The sequence below is a fragment of the Loxodonta africana genome, chromosome 19 (genome assembly GCF_030014295.1).
Source record: "Loxodonta africana isolate mLoxAfr1 chromosome 19, mLoxAfr1.hap2, whole genome shotgun sequence".
Lineage (NCBI taxonomy): Eukaryota > Metazoa > Chordata > Mammalia > Proboscidea > Elephantidae > Loxodonta > Loxodonta africana.
In genome coordinates, this window is record NC_087360.1 from 62457241 (window position 1) to 62470221 (window position 12981).

Below are 12981 nucleotides of genomic sequence, written 5' to 3' on the forward strand. Positions count from 1 at the left end.
TATCTTGGGGGGCAGCAAGGAAGAGGGACACTAAGTGGGAAAATACACCCTTTTCTGTCACAGGCTTCTGGGGACAAAGAATCCAAGGGAGTGAATGGATAGTAAAACCACAAAGACAACTGGAAAATAGGTTCCAGACAAGGTCTCTCGGGCCAAAGCAACGTTCTTGGGCTAAAAAATAACAACTGGCTACCACTTATTGAGCACTTAAAATCTATGTGCCAGTCACTGTGCCAAGTGTGTTACATGCATTATCTCATTTAATTCTTTGATTAATTCAGAACTTTAATTCAGAACTATTGTTATCCTCGTTTCACCATCCAGGAAACTGAGAGGAGTTAAGTAACTTGCCATAGATCACATAGTCAGTATGAAGAAGCAGAATCAGAATTGATACCCAGAATCTGTTTGACTCCAGAGACCAAGTTCATCCTTTCAGAGGAAGACAACTCAGAAGCTTCAATCCCTCCACACGTACTCTCTAGTCTTAAAGTCAGTTGCCTTCCAGTTGATTTCAACTCATGACGACCCCATGTGTGTCACAGTAGAACTTTCTTCCAAGGAGCCTCTGGCTGGACTTGAACCTCCAACCTTTTGGTTAGCAGCAGAGCATGTTAAGTGTTTGCACCACCCAGGGACTCCTCTCTAGTCTTGCCTTCCTCAGTTATCCAAGATGAGTTTGTAGATTTTCACATCATTTGTCATCCTTTAGGATTCAGACACCACTTCCCCTGAGCCATCTCCTTTTCCACCAGGCCTCCTGACCTCTCCTCCCAGAAAACCCTGCACGTGCATCTGGGTGGCACTACCTATAACATTTGGTTTCTCCAACAAGACCTCCTTGAGATGGTGCCCTTGTCTCTTACATGTTTGGATCTATTGTGCCCAGCACAGTGCCTGACACACAACAAGTGTTCCCCCTCCCCATGCTTGGTGAGTAAATGTACCATTAGGATCAGACAAGCTGAACTGCTGCTGTTGCTGGCTCCGCTTCCCGCTTCCAGTTGGTAGGAGAGAGTGAAATGTTATTTACAAAAACACCAAGCCAAACAAGACCCTCCCTTCCCTGACATGCTGAAGCTGTGCTAGGAACAGCCAGGGGTCACCAAATGGTGGCCAGATGGTAACTGACGGCTGCTCCCTAACTCCAGGGGCCTGGGGCAAAAGCCTTTGCCGCCCACCTGCTCCCAGGGACCTGTGAATGATCCACTTCTTAGGGAAAACACAGACAGTCCCCTCCTCCTGAATCCCCTTCTGCAACCCGCTCTCAGAGCTGAGCCTGCCAGTTGCCAACCTGTCTAAGGAACCTCTAGCCTTGGGCTAGAGCAGAACCATGGCCCAACCTCGCCCAGTACAGATGTCCCTGGCCTCCCCCCACCTCCTTAGTGGTGAGGTCTTCACTCTGCAGTACCCACCCGGTGTAGTAGGGTGCTCATCCCTGATGGGGGCTGCTGGAGCCTAATGAAATAACCAAACTCGGAGCAGGGGTGCATTGGGACAGTGGGAGTATGGCGAGAGAGGAGAACTACCTCTCGGTGGAAGAACTTCGAGGACACAAGTAGCCTGAAGAAGACGGGAGGGATTTTCTGCAAGTGTTCCCAAACAAAGAGAACTGAACAGGCTTTGGGGAGAGCTCTCTTTCCCTTGGTTTCATTCAGCACCGTTCCCCTCCCGCCTCAGATCCGGGAGGCAACAGGCCCCCAACTGGTTATCAGGTCCTCGAGCGTGAGGGCCTTTTGTCTCCCCCTCAGACATCTAGCTGGCAGGGCAAGGGGCCTACAAATCCTCCCTGACCCTCCCAGCTCTTTGTTATCTCAGAGGGAAGATTACATTTCTGTGTGGGGAGGCAAGGTGCCAGGAACCCTCAGTGCAGGACAGGCGGGCAGAGCTGCTGTCTGACCCGTGCTGCCTGGAGCGGTTCAAGCGGCCCTGGGGATGCTCTCCTCCACTGGCCCGGGGCCTTTCTTCCTGGGACTGAAGTGCAGGGTCTGCATTTCAGAAAGAGAAGGAGGGGAGTGGCACGGATGAGGAGCGGGACCAGAATGATAAAAGCAGTCAGCTCTCAATTATTCAGGAGCCCTGTCTGCGGTCAGTGTATCCCTCCATTAGTTTCTGGATTCTTCACCTCCATTCCTTCCAGCCGTATCTGACTGTTCCCCTAAAAACTCGGGGAGAGAGAGCTATCAAGTTGGCTACTTGCTTCATTTTGGTTTCTTGCTAAAACTGTAGAGGAATTTGTTGGGCAGCAGGCCTATGTGCCTCAACACCAATCAGACAAGACATCTAGATCATTCTGTTTAAATCCAGGACTCATTCTTCAGCCTCCTCTTTTGGGTTCAAAGCACTCCCCAAACGCTTCCAAATTAAAATGAAAGAAAAAAAAAAAGAGCTCGATTTAAAATCTCATGAGCTTTTTTTTGTTTGTTTGTTTTAAAAGAATCATAAGGAGGAAGGATGATACTCTCTCTTTCAGGGATAAAGTGGGAAAATAGTAGTTGTGTGTTAATATTAAATTCTGGATTTTCCATGACTTATCTTCTCGATCATATTCCCTCAAATTGTATTTCCTCTTGTGCTAACCCAGATTTGTTACCCTCATCAAGTCCAGCAACAACAAATATGTATAAAAAGTCTCCTGAGTACAGACTCCTAAGCTAGACTTGATACATAAAAGGGATCCTTGCTCTAGAACAGTTCAGAAGCTAGCTAGACAGAACACAGAGTAAAAAAAAAAAAAAAAAAAAGACAACTAACAAAGGCTATTTTAAGTATCAAATGAGTGGGTTATACCGGAAGGTCAGTAGGAGTGCCAAGGATTGAATGGGGCTGGGAACGGCAAAGGAGGTGTCTCTGAGTGGAGAGGAGTGTGAGTTTGGCCTTCTTACAAATGGATGAGCATTATTTTAAAAGCCAAAGGACTAATGGGTGGACAGCTTATATGGAAAAGTAAATGTAACCTGTCCAGGAGCTGGAGGGCTGAAGGGATGAAGGGGTGAAAAACCTGTAAACAATGGCTGAAGTCCATTTATTCCACCAATAGGTGCTTTCCTGCCATTTAGTTTTTGATTTATTCATTTATTTAACAAATATGTACTGAATATTTACTCTTCGGTCAGTCAGTACACATTTATTGAGTGCCTAATTTTTTTTTTTTACTATGTAGATGATGTTGTGTTGGTCACTATTCTTTCACCTGCTGGTCAAATGGAGAAATAACCTAGGGACTCATTCCTTTGTTTGGGAAGCCCAATCTCGCTCTATATCCGAACCTTTAATGACCTTGTGGATTGGGGTGGAGTGGAGGTGAGAGAACAGGCCCTGCCATTAACTTACGTAGTTATTTCTATTTGTGTAACACTTTGGGTGCCCTGACTGTCATTATTTTATTTGATTTTCGTGACAACCTTGTGAAGGAGTCCCGACAGATACCTCTGTCTCATTTTTTTCAGACACCTGACTTGCCCAAGCTCAAATAGTTCACAAGTGGAGGACCTGAAATCAGGTCTCCTTCATACCCAATAAGGCCTACCTTCCACCCTCCCAGTGGCCCCCAAACCTGGCCTCACATCACAGGCACCATGGGAGCCTCAGAAAAACATACAGATTCCTGACTCCTTGGAGCCTCTGAGTAGGTCCAATAATTTATATTTTTAAAAGTTCCTCAGAGAACTCATGTACATTTGGATTAGGCAACTACTAGATAATACCAAAGGAGTCCTGGTGGCAGAATTGGTTAAGCGTTCGGCTGCTAACCAAAAGGTCGACAGTTTGAACTCACCAGCAACTCCGCAGGAGAAAGATGTGGCAGTCTGCTTCCGTAAAAGATTATAGCTTTGGAAACCCTATAGGGCTGTTCTACTCCATCCTATAGGGTCACTATGAGTTGGAAGCGACTTGAGGGCACACAGCAGATTGTATCACTCTGTTGCAGAACCCAAGGGAAAGAACGTTTTAGCCACCTTTTCTGGGGTTCCTTACAGCAATGCAGGGTGCGGCATGGGTGAGCTCTGATTAATTTCCAAAACAACACTCATTTTTTGCTTTCTAACATTCCCAGCAGGCCCAAGAATGGCGCTGTAGAGTTTACAGGGCCAACTTCCCGTGGGCCACAAAACCGAAGGGAAGTGATTGGGGAAAGTGAGATTGAAGGGAAGGCGGGGATTGACCTTCACATGAATTAAAAAAAAAAGTTTTGTATTTATTGAGTGTTAACTATGTGCACACAGCTATGTCCTAGGCTCTAAACTTAAAACCAAACCCCTTGCCATCAAGTTGATTCTGACTTGGAGTGGCCCTATAGGACTGAGTAGAACTGTCCCGTAGGGTTTTCTCGGCTTTACAGAAGCAGCCTGCGCGGAGCGGCTGGTGGGTTCGAAGCGCCGACCTTTCAGTTAGCAACTGAGCGCGTAACCACTGTATCACCAGGATTCCTAGCTCAAAACCTACATCTCATTTAATGCTCAGCTCTATATGTAAAGTACTGTTATTATTTCCCCTTTTACAGATGGGAAAATCGAGAGTTAGAGTGAGTAAATCATTTCCCCAAGTCACACATTCAGACTCCAAAACCTATGCTGTCAGGGACAACTTCAGGGCTATCCCGTCAAACCACCTCACTCCCCAAACTGCCAGTCTGCCCATAGCCTGAAATACGGGCGCCTTACTCCCCATGCTCAGCTGGAAGGGCGCGGGCGCCAAAGGAAACCAGACTTCAGAAAAGGAAGGCAGGAGTGCCGGCCAGCTCAGTCCCGCTGCCCCCTTCTCCGGGGCTGCGGCTGAGAACTACAAGGCCCAGCAGGCAGCTGCAGGGGGCGGAGGAGGAGGTGGGACTAGCGGGGTGTGGGAGTGTGAGAGCCCTCGCGCCTCGCCGGCGCACAGCGCTCGGAGCGCTCCTGCGGGCACTGGTGCGGAGGACTCGGCAGCCGGCGGCGGCGAGCAAGAGTGGGAGCCCCGGTCCAGCCGCAGCGCCGGAGGAACCCGGGCCGTGCCCGGAGCGGGGCGGCAACGTCCGGACAGCACCGAGACTCTGCTTAGCGCATTGCGGCGACCTCGCCTACCCCAGCGGCGAGCTCGCGCCGCAGCTGGAAAAGCAGCCGAGACCGAGGACTTTTCTCCGGTCCGAGGGGGCGCTCCGCAGGTCGCACCGTACCAGTGCTGCAGTCGGGCACGCCGCGGCCCCCGCAGGGCGATGGAGCCCGGGCTGCAAGAAGCGTGAGCCACTGCCGCCCGGTTCGGCGGAGGGGGGGCGTAGGGTCTGGAGACCCCGGGCGGCGGACAGGAGCCCTCCCCCCTCCCCGCCTCCGGGGCACCAGCTTCGGCTCCATTGTTCCCGCCCGGGCTGGAGGCGCCGAGCACCGAGCGCCACCGGGAGCCAAGCGCCGGCCGCGGGTTTCTTGCGGCCCGGCGAGAATCCGAGCGGTGCCCGGGGGCGGCGGGCCGGAGCGGGGGACGCCGGCACCCGCCCGCCCGCACAAGCCACGGCAGACTCTCCAGAGGCGGAACCGCAGCGCCGAGTGAGGTAAGAGCCACGGCGCCCCCAGATCCGGGGCGGGCTCGGCGTCCCGAGCGGCCCCCGGCGCTGGAGCTTGCTGGCTGCGCGCTTCCCCCCACTGTAGCCCAGTCGGGTCCGGCGCCTCCCTCCACTCGTTACCCGCCCCCCCACCTCTGGGCTCTGCGCCCCTCTTTTGTCTCCCCCTCCGCCCGCGTCGCCTTCTGCGCCCCCTCCCCGCGCTGGTCCCGCCGCTCCTGCTGCTGCTCAACTTTTCCGCCAACTTGTGCTTTGGAACTGGCGAGGCGGCGGCGGCGGCGCGGCGGTGAGTCCGGAGAGGGCCAGGGCCAGGGCCAGGGCCAGGGCCGAGGCTGCGGCGGCCCTGGGGCTGCTCGACCCGGGAGGAGGGCGGGAGTGGGCAGCGAGGTGGGGTGTGTGTGTGTGTGTGCGTGAGTGTGTGTGCGTGCGTTGCATTCCACTCCATCTCATTTTGGTCCCTTCCTGGTGACTCACCCCAATCCAGCAGGTAGCCTTGGACTGAACGCTAAAAATCTGTGCTATTTCTAAGTCCTTTTCTTCCTCCGGGAAAGCCTGGGGTCGGAGTTGGGGGTGGGTGGGTAAGGCCTTGAAGAGGGAAGGAAGGGGAGGGGGCAGGATCGCTTCTCTTCGAATAGGTTTTAAGGAGGTGTCGTCACCAAATGGCTGAATCTGCTTTAGCGAAGGGCGAGGAAGGAATTCCTCTTTCCAGAGGAGGTTATCTTCTACTTAGTTTGGGGAAGGGGAGCGCACCCAGCGGGTGATGTTACATCCCATATGGGGGGAAGAGGGGAACGTTTACTTCCTATCTAGTTCTTGGAGGTGGGGGAAGGGATGAGGGTTTTGTCTTGTGAGGTTCACTCCGTAGCGATGCCTGTGACTTTTCTGGCCCAGACCCCTCTGCTCCCCGCTGCCCCCTCACGTTATGTTTGGGGTGGGGAGAAGGGGGGCTAGAACCCTTTTTTGCAGAGGAATTTATTGACGTTTTAGGTGGGGCTCATACAACACACCATGAGAAGGCAGCCAGGCACCTCTTTTTGGGGTGATGGGGTGGAGTGGGAGGGAAACCGATATGTCCTTTCTGGGCCCAGAGCTATTAGCCCTTTAAAAACAAAACAAAACAAAAAACAGTTCTGCGGTGTCTTTCTCCCGCAACACTTTTTTTTTTTTTCCTTTTTCCGTTTTCCAGATGTAGCAGCCGCATCTGGTTCCGTTTCACCCCACACGGGTACACCGAAGCCACATTATTACCATCCTTCTTCCTCCCCTCCCCCAAATGAAAATTAGGACTCTTCAACACGTTCTTGCCACCTCCGCCCTTAAAATTTCTAGAGACTTGAGAATGAGGTGGGATTCGGGGAGAAAAGAAAGTTGACTTGGATCCCACGTTCTTTAGTTTCAGCCGTTGGTGATGGTTGGGATGCTTTCTAGATTGTGTAGAAAAAAGAGACGTCGTGGGAGATGGGGCCAAGGTTTTGGGGGGTGGCACTTACGAATGGTTCATCTGCCAGAGAAGGCCTCTTTGGCCGTGGGTCTGACCCAAGATTGGCCCTGATGGAAGTTTCTGGAACCAAAGCATTGCTGTCTGCTTCCTTCAGTTATCGCTGGAGCTGCGAAACTGTCTGCCCCTGTCCGGAGCCCGCGGTCCCTCCGAGAAGCCGGTCTGGGGCTGCCCCAGCGATGGCAGTCACACGTCCCTTTTGCACTCAGTGTCCAGTGGCCGAGGGTGGGGGCGTGCGAAGGCGGTGGGACTGCTGCTGCTAGAGGCGCTCCCTGTGTGTTTTCAAGGAGTTATTTGGGCTGCAGCCCCCGGAAACGAAAGTGGGGCACTTGACCATTTAAATAAATAACGGCTACGGCTACAGGCTACAGGTTTGAAAGCCGGGGTTGGATTGTTGAGTTGTCCTTTTGTAACAGCCTTTGAGGCAGGAAAGCACCTTCTGGTCCAAACTTGAGAGAAGGTGGGAAGAATTGGTCTCTCTCGCCCTCTCCCTTGCAGTCTCTTTCAAATTGAAAACACTTCTCTGGTTTCCTTCTTTGGGCGGTAGTTTTGGAGGCTGTAATGAAATCGCACTTTCTCTAGACATGGTAATTAAGGTGACTGTTTCCCTCCCAGATGTGCTATGCCCTGTGCACCTCCGGACCCGTGCTTTTTTTGGAATACTGTTTAAATTGTAGAACCTTAGCCTTGAGAAGGTTTAGCAGAAAGTAGCCATTTCCCCCCCTGGGCCAATATCCCAGTTTCCTCTCTGAGGCTAGTTTAAAAGCTAAGTAGCAGGGTCCCGTGGGATGTGCCTGGGTCTAGCTAATTACCCCCAAGCCTGGGTCATCTCTCTTCCTTTCAGTGACCAGAGAGAGCAAACTCTGTCACTGCAGACTGTCTGTCCTGGTGGCCTTTCTAATGACTTGTTTACACATTTCTCCCCAGTTGGTTGGGAGAGGCTCCAGGGCTGCCGCTGACCTTCGGAGTGCTGGGTGTTCTGGGTGTTCGGAACTGGGGAGGCTGCTGGGGCCTGGTTCCAGCTGGGATGTTTGTGTACTACATCAGTGAGGAGCTCCTTGAAATATGTTGCATTTACTCTTAGTCATAGCTGAGTGTCAGCTTTTTAATGAGCACCATCCGGGTGGAGAATGACTTGGACACGTGTATTCACTGCCTGCTTTTATGATGCCGGCAGTTTTCATAATGGGACCATGGGCCAAAGTGGATAGGATACCCTCTCATTTCCTTTGGTCCCAAAGTACACAGTCTTAGGGTGTTTATTTTCCTTGGCCTCTGGCCATCGAGGATGTTAGAAAGTTTTGTCAGGCGCCCTTTGAATAACAAGTGAAGCAAAGGCACAAGAAGAAATGAAGAAGGAGCATCTAAGATGCTATTGTCCCACCCAATGTAGGGGAAAAGATAAGACTATATCTAGGAGGCCCTAATCCTGGGCTAGCTTTATTCCTGGTGAAATCAAGAGAGCAGAAAAATTGAATTGAGCAATAGGTAGGCAGACTCCAGCCATGGAGACCAAGGAAAATCCATGGGGCTTTGCTTTTAGTTGTGTGCTTTTTGGTTGGTTGCTTTGGATATTGACCTGAAACAAAACTCGTAAGATGGGAGATTTGCTCTCGGGAGCTTGGGGTTTCAGCAGCCCACTTCTCTGAGTACTTTCTTCTTGCCTCCATTTTTAATGTCTCTCATCAATATTGCTGTTGGATAGAGAGTGAGTTAAAGAGCTCCCTTGGAAAGTTGGAGCCTGTTGGCTGATGGGGGAAAAGAGATAGAATAGAATGGATTCAAAAGTTTTGTTCTGAAACGGCCTCTGATCACTTCAGATGAGTTTAATTTCCTCTTGGGAACTGGTCTTCCGAAGAGCTCTGTAAAAGGTCCAAATACATCTGGACTCTCATTAGAGTCCAGATGTAGAGCTTTAGAGAAGATTCTGCTGTTTTCAGAGAGGATTAAATACCAGGACTTTGGCTGAGATATTTATTTTCCTCCCCAAAGTTATATCAACTTAAACAGAAATTCTTAATCCATCTCTCCTCCATTCCTCCCCCATGCAATTGAAGAGGTTGTGTTTGCTCTTCCACTCCAGTAAATAACACTCACCTATATGTTCAACTCCACGGCTGGTGATGTTCCACTAGCATATCCTGTCTTCTCTAGCAAGGTTTCCTAGATTATGGTGGAGCTGCTAGTGTTTCACTTATTATTACTGATTTGTTATATACCTTTCACTCCCAAAGATATTTGGACACTTTCTTAGAGAGACTCAAAATTAAAATAAAATAAAATAAAAATTAGTTTTCCTTGGGCCAACTAAAATTTTGCAAGCTGAGCTGCATAACTTTTTTCAAATGTTTGTGAAGTACTTGTCCTGCCACTCCCAACAGTGACCATTTATTTCTGTTAAGAAGTAAGTTTCATTCCCATCTAAAGGGAGTTAATGTTTTGGTGTTACTTCCACAATTTGGAGGAATCAAGACATCTAAAAAAATTTCCCGGTTGGTATTCCTTGTACTACAGAGTTTGGCTGACTAATTGAGGAATACTGGCTGTGCTTTTCTTTCTCAACCTCTTTTCTGGAAGACTGTATCAGTGTTGTTCTTTTTTTTTCCTTTTTATATATCTCTTCATCATCCAGTTAACAAATAGGGTGGTGGGGCAAATGGTTAAGCATTCAGCTACTAACAGAAAGATAGCTTGAATCCGCCCAGAGATGCCTCAGAAGAAAGGCCTGGTGGCCTGCTTCCCAAAAACCACAGCCATTAGAAACTTTGAGACACAGCTCTACTCTGAAATACTTGGGATCACCGTGAACCTGAATCAACTCCACAGGAGCTGATTTGGTTTGGTTACTGTGTACATATTAGATGCTGATTAACGAAGATCAGTCAGGTACAGACCCTGCCCTCAGGGAACTTGCAGTCCCATGAAGAAGGGGGGGGGTACATAAATAACAAGATGAAATAATGAGCGCCACGTGTGAGGGGTTGGTAATCTGTTTTGTACTTTCAGAGGAGTGAGATCCTCCAGCCAGAAGGTTCAAGAAAGGCTTGTGGAAAAGGTGGCTTCTTTAGGTGGAGCTCAGAGGAATAGGAAAGACTTGGTCCATTGAAGATGAAGAGCAAAGAAGAAACACTTGTGCAGAGGCATGGATGTTGTCTAGGGCTGTGCTGTCCAATAGAAATGTAATGTGAGCCACATGTCATTTAAAATTTTCTGGTAGCCATGTTTAAAATTAATTGAAAAGAAACAGGTAAAACCTATCCTTTAACTTTTTAGATTTTCATAATATACTTGACTTGACCCAATATCACACGCCAGTAAAATTTTGCTGAAGATCATTCAAAAGTGGCTGCAGCAGAACCTCGACAGGGAACTGCCAGAAATTCAAGCCGGATTCAGAAGAGGATGTGAAGCCGGGGATATCATTGCTGATATCAGATGGATCCTCGCTGAAAATAGAGAATGCCAGAAAGATGTTTACTTGCGTTTTATTGACTGTGCAAAGGCATTCGACTGTGTGGATCATAATAAATTATGGATAACATTGGGAAGAATGGGAATTCCAAAAGACTTAATTGTGCTCATGAGGAACCTGTACTTAGACCAAGAGGCAGTCGTTCCAACAGAACAGGGGGATATTGGGTGGTTTAAAGTCAGGAAAGGTGTGTGTCGGGGTCATATCTTTTCACCATACTTACTCGATCTGTGTGCTGAGCAAATAATCCAAGAAGCTGGACTATATGAAGAAGGACAGGACATCAGGATTGGAGGAAGACTCATCAATAACCTGCGATATGCAGATGACACAACCATGCTTGCTGAAAGTGAAGAGGACTTAAAGCGCTTACTGATGAAGATCAAAGATCATAACCTTCAGTATGGATTACGCCTCAACATAAAGAAAACAAAAATCCTCACAATTGGACCAATAAGCAGCATCATGATAAATGGAAAAAAGATTGAAGTTGTCAAGAGTTTCATTTTACTTGAATCCTCAATCAGCACCCATGGAAGCAGCAGTCAAGAAATCAAATGATGCGTTGCATTGGGCAAATCTGCTGCAAAAAACTATTTTAAAGTGTTAAAAAGCAAAGATGTCACCTTGAAGACTAAGGGGTGCCTGACCCAAGCCATGGTGTTTTCGGTTGCCTCATGTGCATGTGGAAGCTAGACCAAAGAAGAGTTGATACCTTTGAATTATGGCGTTGGCAAAGAATATTGAATATACCATGGACTGCCAAAAGGACAAATAAATCTCCCTTGGAAGAAATATAGGCATATAATGCTCCTCAGAAGCAAGGAAAGCGAGACTGCGTCTCACATACTTTGGACATATCATCAGGAAGAATCAGTCCCTGGAGAAGGACATCATGCTTGGTAAAGTACAGGGTCAGCAAAAAAGAGGAAGACCCTCAATGAGATGTATTGACCCAGCGGCTGCGACAATGGGCTCAAATATAGCAACAGTTGTGAGGATGGCGCTGGACCGGGCAGTGTACCGGGCAGTGTTTTGTTCTGTTGTACATAGGGTCGCTGTGAGTTGGAACCAACTGGATGGCACCTAACAACAACAACCCAGTATATCAAAAAGCTTATCATTGGAACATGTTTGTTGTTAGTTGCAGTTGAATCAATTTCTACTCCTGGTGACCAGTGTGAACATACAGTCAATATAAAAAAATTATAATGAGATACTTTACATTCTTTTTTTAAAATGTCAAGTTTTCAGAATTCAATGGGTTTTTTACATTGACAAATCAAAAGCCATACCTGTTGCCATTGAGTCAATTCCACCTTGTAGCAACCCTATCAATTCCAACTAGCCATACTTCAAGTGCTCAATAGCTGCATGTGGCTAGTGGTCCCAAGTGGGACAGTTAGGTCTACAGTACAGGTTGTGAAGGTGGATAGTGAGAAATCTGTCTTGGAAGAAGTATAGCCAGAATGCTCCTTAGAAGTGAGGATGGTGAGACTTGATCTCATGTGCTTTGAACATGTTATCAGGAGGGACCAGCCTTTCATTTTTGAAAGAGAGGAAGACCCTCAACAAGATGGATTGATACAGTGGCTACAACAATGGGCTCAAGCATAACAATGATTATGAGGATGGTGCAGGACCAGGCAGTGTTCCAGTCTGTTGAACGTAGGGTCACTATGAGTTGGAACCAATTTGACAGCACCTGACAACTAAGAATGGTGAGAAATACCTTTGGGAAGGGAAGTACATGTCCTTCTGCCACCAATTACCAAAATCTCTAGAGAGTGCTATTAGGGAGTGGCCCAAAGCACATTTATAATTCTTTACATTTGATTAGTACTTTAGAGAGGAGAGAGTAGGCAGTTACACCCAGGCTGCCCATTTAATCTTCATAACCACCTGTGATGTAGGCTGGGCAAATATTCTGGCCCCTGCCAACAGGTGGGAAACTGAGGCTCAGATAGGTTCAGTGACTTGTCCTAGGGTGGAAGGCTCATAAATGGAAGAGCAATAATTCATTTGTTACTTTCTTCAGAGAACAGAAAGAGGCTTGCCCTGAACTCATCAGCTAATTTCCCTTACATCATTTTTGGATAAGGAGATCTTATTGTCATAGAATCTTATGTCATAGAATTAGGGAGAGATGCAAGGTCATATGGCCTAGCCTCTGCTTTCTCAGCAGATACAATCCCCATCTTATATTGAATTAGTTCTTAGGGAAGAGCAGGCACTTAGACCCAAATGACCCGTTTGATATTCATGACCACCTGTGATATGCAAATAGGCTGGGCAAATATTTTAGCTGCCTGAGATGAGTGGGAAATGGAGATGTCTTTTTACCCCCTCCACTCCCCAGAGAGGACCTCTGCACCCAGGTGGAGTTGGGCTGCATGTCTCTGGAGACCTGACTGATACTGGAGAGACTGAGGGTAGAGCCATGGCAGGGTTTCTGAGGAAGCTGCTGGGTACACCTGTGAGGCT

General features: G+C 48.4%; 1 protein-coding gene across 4 annotated transcripts in view; it reads left to right on the forward strand.

The window, feature by feature from the left end:
- Positions 1-4922: 4922 nt before the first annotated feature.
- Positions 4923-12981, forward strand: part of FGFR1 (fibroblast growth factor receptor 1) — a 57624-nt gene continuing 49565 nt past the window's right edge. For 2 of the 4 annotated variants that reach the window (XM_010592444.3, XM_010592445.3), the window contains exon 1: positions 4926-5518. The gene's annotated coding sequence lies outside the window, so the exon portion shown is untranslated. Of the gene's footprint in view, positions 5519-12981 lie in introns of all 4 variants that reach the window. The other 2 variants (XM_003412524.4, XM_023551105.2) reach the window with 2 other exon arrangements.